This window comes from Trichomycterus rosablanca, chromosome 18, assembly GCF_030014385.1.
Source record: "Trichomycterus rosablanca isolate fTriRos1 chromosome 18, fTriRos1.hap1, whole genome shotgun sequence".
NCBI classification, from domain to species: Eukaryota; Metazoa; Chordata; class Actinopteri; order Siluriformes; family Trichomycteridae; genus Trichomycterus; species Trichomycterus rosablanca.
This window is the reverse complement of record NC_086005.1, coordinates 8,360,956-8,368,100: the sequence shown is the minus strand read 5'-3', so window position 1 is coordinate 8,368,100 and position 7,145 is coordinate 8,360,956. Positions and strand designations below refer to the sequence as shown.

At 40.8% G+C, this 7,145-nt stretch overlaps 1 long non-coding RNA gene across 1 annotated transcript; it reads right to left on the bottom strand.

The window, feature by feature from the left end:
- Positions 1-623: 623 nt before the first annotated feature.
- Positions 624-7,114, bottom strand: LOC134332821 (uncharacterized). Its single transcript, XR_010015318.1, has 3 exons — positions 6,980-7,114; positions 6,487-6,553; positions 624-863 (listed from the first exon to the last, which is right to left on the bottom strand). It is a non-coding gene; the product is annotated as an uncharacterized LOC134332821 (long non-coding RNA).
- Positions 7,115-7,145: the final 31 nt, after the last annotated feature.

The window sequence follows — 7,145 nt, the reverse complement described above, 5'->3', positions numbered from 1 at the left end:
ATTTGTCTTCCGCTGCTGGGGGATCCCTGATTGCAGTCGAGGTGGGTATATTGCTGCTCACGCATCCTCTGACCCGCACGCAGCCCTTAGTGGAACCCTTTGCCACCTATGCACTCTGCACAGGCGCCTCTTTATCTGCCAATCAGGGTCCTTACACAGTGTTAGAAGACCCCAACCCCATAGTCTGGTTATCCCGCCCTAGCAGAAACATGTCTGCTGCAGGCACTGCCAAATATACCCGCTAGATAGCACCCAGCCGACCGGTGGCAATGCCGATTTTCGAACAGAGGAGTTCAGAATCTCGGTGCTGGTGTGCTAGTGGAATATCCCGCTGTGCCACCTGGGCACCCAGTTGTTGTTTTTAAATTGTCTGTTATGCAGAGATTTTAATAATGTTATGACCTATAGATGGTGAAACTCATAGAGAAATGTTTGTAAACTGTTGCACTGTTAGCTCAGACAGCTTTGACCCATACAAACCATCAGACTTGATTTATTGCTCTATTTATACCTAATAATGACATTATCACGTCTTTTACATTTTTGGAACTTTTTGGAACGTCCAAATGTCCTAAACAAACACCAGAAATAATGTAAATAATCTCAAAAAACAAGAAAACACATTTTTGTGGATGCAGGGGATTTGTTATGATTAGGATATTTTTATTCAGTGTTGCAGTTTCTGCATGATTTTTGATGCTGTAGATACAGATAGTATTACGTGTGTGTGTGTGTGCATCTGCTTCTCGTTTTTTTTTGAAGGTCAGGAGCGTATCAGGATGCTGATGAGGTTTTCTCTTTTATTTCCTCTGGGGTTTCACTCTCCTTCACTGCCATGACAACAGCTCTCTCACCCATTCATTCTAAACACAAAAGTACTCACTCAGTCATCACTACTCACTTCATCATACCCACATGTGTGTTTTTGTATCTGCACGCGCATGTGACGTCCGTGGGAAGTTATGCCAACATTTGCACGTGGTGCAGGGATGTTTGACACTGTCTACATTTAGGCAAGCTTTACATTCCCAAAACTACTGCAGTGAGCAATGCCAATTACGAACAGTGGAATACATTATTAATTACAAAAAATAGAATAATTAAGACCACTTCGGTGGTCAAATCATACATTACAACTTTCATATTCAAATCTCAGCTGTGCTATCGACCTGCCGGGTCCTTTAAAAGACAATATTCATCCAGGGAAGGGAGGGCCGATGCAGGTGAACAGAAATGATCGGCTACTGCTCACTTGTCGGAAGGGCATGTTAGTCCTTGGTCAGGAGTAGAAGTCTGCAGCAGTAGAAGTGAAATTGGATAATTGGATAGAACTAGACTGTAAGTAATTTGGGAAATAAAAAATTATTCCTTCAACTATGTTGCAACTAGTTTCCTGTTTCAGCATGACTGTGCCCTCTGCTGTTTGGTCAAGGTGCCTGCACTAGTGGTGGATGATTTGAAGGGCTTAGCGTGTCTCTCCAGATGCACTGCATCTCTCTGTGAGCTCAAAGGTGGGTGAAAAGATGTGTATAATAAAACGGACGACGCGTTAGGCAGGGGATAAGATACTTGACTTGTAATCAAAAGATCGCTGGTACAGGCATTGCCGAGTTGCCACTGTTGGGCCCCTGAGCATTGCTTTAACCTCAATTGCTTGGACAGGCTGTATTCTGTCACAACATTAAGTCACTTGGATAAAAGTGTCCGCTAAATTCCACAAATAGAAATGTATTCACAAGCAGCAATAATAGCAATAATAAAATCGGGGGGTGGGGGTCATCTTTTTAATGAAAGATTAAAATCAAATCGTTTTTTATTTGCTGTGTGATGTTTTACATTATGTGATGCAATAGTTTTAAAACTCTTTATCCTCTTTGTAACCACAAGATGGCAGTGTGTGACTGCTGAATTCAGCTTCACTTTCCAGACGATCTCTTCATGAAGCTCTAACAGCCAGCTGGATATTTTCTCACTTCAGACAGTGCTGGACCATCTCAACCAATCATCAGATAGAGAAGCTTTGTTTTACAGTGACCACTAAAATACAATTAGTTACAGGGCAGTGATAGCTCAGTGGTTAAGGTACTGGATTAGTAATCAGAAGGTTGCTGGTTCAAGACCCACCACCACCAAGTTGCCACTGTTGGGCCCCTGAGCAAGGCCCTTAACCCTCAATTGCTTTAAATTACTCAATTATATTTGACCTCTACTGCTGCAAACCTCCACTCCTGACTAAAGAGTGCTGTAACTAACAAACAACTAGCACTGGTGGGCTAGCGTGTTTTATCACTGCGTCACCCGAGCGCCCTCAAATGCCCCTTTGAAAACATCTCTTATAAGCATGTCTGTTGAGGACATTTTTCATGTACCGTAAGTGTGCAACATTTTAGGTAAAATTTTCATTTGAATTCTGCATCCAAATTCCAGATGTGATAGGTTCTGCTCGATTAGACAACGGATAACAATCCCTCAAACTCATGCTTAAACGGTGGCAAAAAATAACGAGCAATCACAATCTTGTTTTTATTCTGAGTTTAACTCTCAGCGATGTAGCTCCAGATGGAATACACAGAGTAAGCTGATAAAATGATGCTGAATAGCTAAGACAAATGAGATATGCCATTTAGTCTATATTGACAGTTTGTGAAATTCTCCAGGGACCCAATCGAAATTACGATAGTTTGTGCCAGATGCTTGTTAATGGCTTGGGTCTCCAATCCTTCAGTGACAGGAAAGAAGCATTTGCAGAAATTATTAAAATCCAAAAATTTAATAAACTACATCTGGCTTTTGTAAACTTGTGGTCAAAAAGATTGGGATTACTAATAAAAATCTGACTATCTTACATTTTACTTAAATGTAATAGTGTTTTTTATTACAAATCATAAATTCAGCAGAACAATTTAAGTTATGGGGTTAAGGTGGTGCAGTGGTAAATTACACTAACACTGGGATCCAGGGTTCAAATCCTCAGTGATGCTATTGGCTGGTTGGGCGTCTACATACAGACATTACTGGCTATGTGTGTGTGCAAGGGTTTTGGACAGCAGAAGCTCTGCAATGCATTGGTATCCTGTCCGAGAACTGTTGCATCGCAGTAGTGATTCCAGGGAAACTGGAGCCATCGTGACCCTGACCAGAAGGTTAAAAATGGAAAGGAAATAAACTATGTGAGTGAAAAGTCGAAGTTGTACAAAGAAACTGATGTAGTCACTTGCTTTTCAGTAGTGACAAATACTAAGATGTAATTTTTTTAAAGATTGTAGTTTTCAGTCATATTGTTCTGCTGATTGTTATATGGTTTGTGATGAAAAACATCCTTTTATATTCTAGAAAAATTTAAAATAGAACCATAGAGTAGGAGTCTCAAACTTGACCCCCACTGACCAGATGAGTGCTCGGTATGTACAGTGTATCACAAAAGTGAGTACACCCCTCACATTTCTGCAAATATTTCATTATATCTTTTCATGGGACAACACTATAGACATGAAACTTGGATATAACTTAGAGTAGTCAGTGTACAGCTTGTATAGCAATGTAGATTTACTGTCTTCTGAAAATAACTCAACACACAGCCATTAATGTCTAAATAGCTGGCAACATAAGTGAGTACACCCCACAGTGAACATGTCCAAATTGTGCCCAAATGTGTTGTTGTCCCTCCCTGGTGTCATGTGTCAAGGTCCCAGGTGTAAATGGGGAGCAGGGCTGTTAAATTTGGTGTTTTGGGTACAATTCTCTCATACTGGCCACTGGATATTCAACATGGCACCTCATGGCAAAGAACTCTCTGAGGATGTGAGAAATAGAATTGTTGCTCTTCACAAAGATGGCCTGGGCTATAAGAAGATTGCTAACACCCTGAAACTGAGCTACAGCATGGTGGCCAAGGTCATACAGCGGTTTTCCAGGACAGGTTCCACTCGGAACAGGCTTCGCCAGGGTCGACCAAAGAAGTTGAGTCCACGTGTTCGGCGTCATATCCAGAGGTTGGCTTTAAAAAATAGACACATGAGTGCTGCCAGCATTGCTGCAGAGGTTGAAGACGTGGGAGGTCAGCCTGTCAGTGCTCAGACCATACGCCGCACACTGCATCAACTCGGTCTGCATGGTCGTCATCCCAGAAGGAAGCTGACGCACAAGAAAGCCAGCAAACAGTTTGCTGAAGACAAGCAGTCCAAGAACATGGATTACTGGAATGCCCTGTGGTCTGACAAGACCAAGATAAACTTGTTTGGCTCAGATGGTGTCCAGCATGTGTGGCAGCGCCCTGGTGAGAAGTACCAAGACAACTGTATCTTGCCTACAGTCAAGCATGGTGGTGGTAGCATCATGGTCTTGGGCTGCATGAGTGTTGCTGGCACTGGGGAGCTGCGGTTCATTGAGGGAAACATGAATTCCAACATGTACTGTGACATTCTGAAACAGAGCATGATCCCCTCCCTTCGAAAACTGGGCCTCATGGCAGTTTTCCAACAGGATAACGACCCCAAACACAACCTCCAAGATGACAACTGCCTTGCTGAGGAAGCTGAAGGTAAAGGTGATGGACTAAACCCAATTGAGCACCTGTGGCGCATCCTCAAGTGGAAGGTGGAGGAGGTCAAGGTGTCTAACATCCACCAGCTCCGTGATGTCATCATGGAGGAGTGGAAGAGGATTCCAGTAGCACCTGTGCAGCTCTGGTGAATTCCATGCCCAGGAGGGTTAAGGCAGTGCTGGATAATAATGGTGGTCACACAAAATATTGACACTTTGGGCACAATTTGGACATGTTCACTGTGGGGTGTACTCACTTATGTTGCCAGCTATTTAGACATTAATGGCTGTGTGTTGAGTTCTTTTCAGAAGACAGTAAATCTGCACTGCTATACAAGTTGTACACTGACTACTCTAAGTTATATTCCAAGTTTCATGTCTATAGTGTTGTCCCATGAAAAGATATAATGAAATATTTGCAGAAATGTGAGGGGTGTACTCACTTTTGTGATACACTGTATATACCAATTGGATTTTTGCTGAAACACAAACATTGTTGCACACACAACCACACACACTCACAATTGTTGTGTAATTTTAAAAAAAACAACACTCAGATATACAGATATACGTATATTAAATATAGACACTAAATGTTGACCAAGTATAACCATTCATCTGTGTGTGTTCCAAGTCTGTCTGATTGACTTCAGTGTGTTGTCTGTTTCCATAGCGATCATAAAACCCAGATCAGCAGGACAAGCATTCTGATTGGCTAAAATCTCATCATAGGGATATCCACTCATCCAACAGGGAGAGAGCAGTGCTGGTGCTGTTGCTATGGGCAGGGCAGCCGGCTGGTGAAATCTTTTTTGCACGCTTCACATGCTGTGTGTGTGTGTGTGTGTGTGTGTGTGTGTGTGTGAATTTTAGGAGGTACTAGTACTTCCAAGCCCCCACATTCCAGTCTAAGGAAGGTTCACACTGTATGTTAGGGAATAACAAGATAAATGTCACATTTCAAACCCATGTGTATAAATATCATGTCATTTATTTAAGCTACCACACTTTTCCACCAGATTTTGGAACATGACTGTGTGTATTCTCTTCCTTTTATCCATGCTTGAGGTTATTCCTTAACCACTCTATCCTGACTAGGGTCACGGTGGTTCTGGAGTCTACCCAGAAACTCTGGATCCAGGCAGAAATACGTCTGCATTAAGGCTTCAGTCTGTTGCAGGGTTTATATTGAGATTGTATGTTAAGACACATATTATGAATCGAATTTAACCTGGTAACTTAGAGCTGAATTTTACAAAATTCTCTCATTTAAAAAAAAGTAAATTGACTTTGAAATCACTTTAAAGTCAGAATTTTTTTTTAACCAAGTGTCTTTTTCTGCTGTTACACTTAAACATCAGATCAGACCAAATGGATTCAAATATTTTGCAACATAATGATTTTAATAGATGCCTTGTTTGTTTCAATGTTGTTTGTAAAATTCAAGGTAATTCCAAATAAAATTCATTTTAGATTAAAAAAGGTTTGGATATAATAAATAGTTATAAAAATCATGTCTTTGCGTCCATCAAAATATTACCTATTTGTAAACACTTCTCAGTTGTTCAAATCAAAACTAAGGACATCTGCATTTTTTAACACCCAGTGTGGCTTTACACCTACCTTGCAAACACCTACCATCTGCAGTAATACCTTGATTCCATGGTACAATCTGCAATTGTGAAATGTAGGACAATCAAATGCTCTATTTTCATTTTAAAACAGACATAGAGGAGACACTGTGGATTAACTCTCTACAACTACCATCAGTAGCAGCTACTCTGACATTGGCACCTGATTGAAGCTTCTTGCTAATCACATAGAAAAAGTCATCTGGAGAAAAGTTTTGTAGTCAGATGAAACAAAGATTGAGTGATTTGGCAACATTGAACTGTACTGTTTGGAGGAGGAAGGATTAGACATTCAAATCCGTCAACACAGTACCTATTGATGGTGGTAGTATTATGCTTTGGGCTGTTGTGCTGCCAGTAGAACTGAAGCATTGCAAAAGCTGCAGGAAAAAAGAAAGTAAATTAATAAGCCAGAAGACAGAACAAGCATTGGTTGAATGGCTAAACCTTTCTAACCCTAATCATATAAAGAATATGTAGGTTCTGCTGAGAAATAAGGCTGAAAAGAGAAAAATTGGAAACTCTGACAATCATGGCAGGTAGACTGGTCAAAGATTAAACCAGAGTTCTTTCGGAAGCTTGTTGTCATTGGACAGAGTGGTATGTGCTCCAATAATTCAGTGAAAACTTACATGTCACCTACAGGTGTAAGATCACTTTTAACCCTAACTGTATTTGAGAATCATTTTTATTGGCTGTATTGCATGTAAAATGTTTGCAGACAGGAGCTTGAATTTATTTCTGTATTTTAGAAAGCAGAGAGGTACCATCCAACAGCTGCCCTTTCTAAAATAATGCTTACCAACCTGTCCACTTTGTTTATAGCCCAAACAGCTGAAATTCCATTGTGTGGGCGGTGAAGAAACAAGGTCAGGCAGATGAAAAAAAATGATATAAAGAGAACCAGCTTTTTATAACCCTTGTTCAGCAGCAGCATGAAATAAACTGTACATTCTCAACCTCACCTCCAGA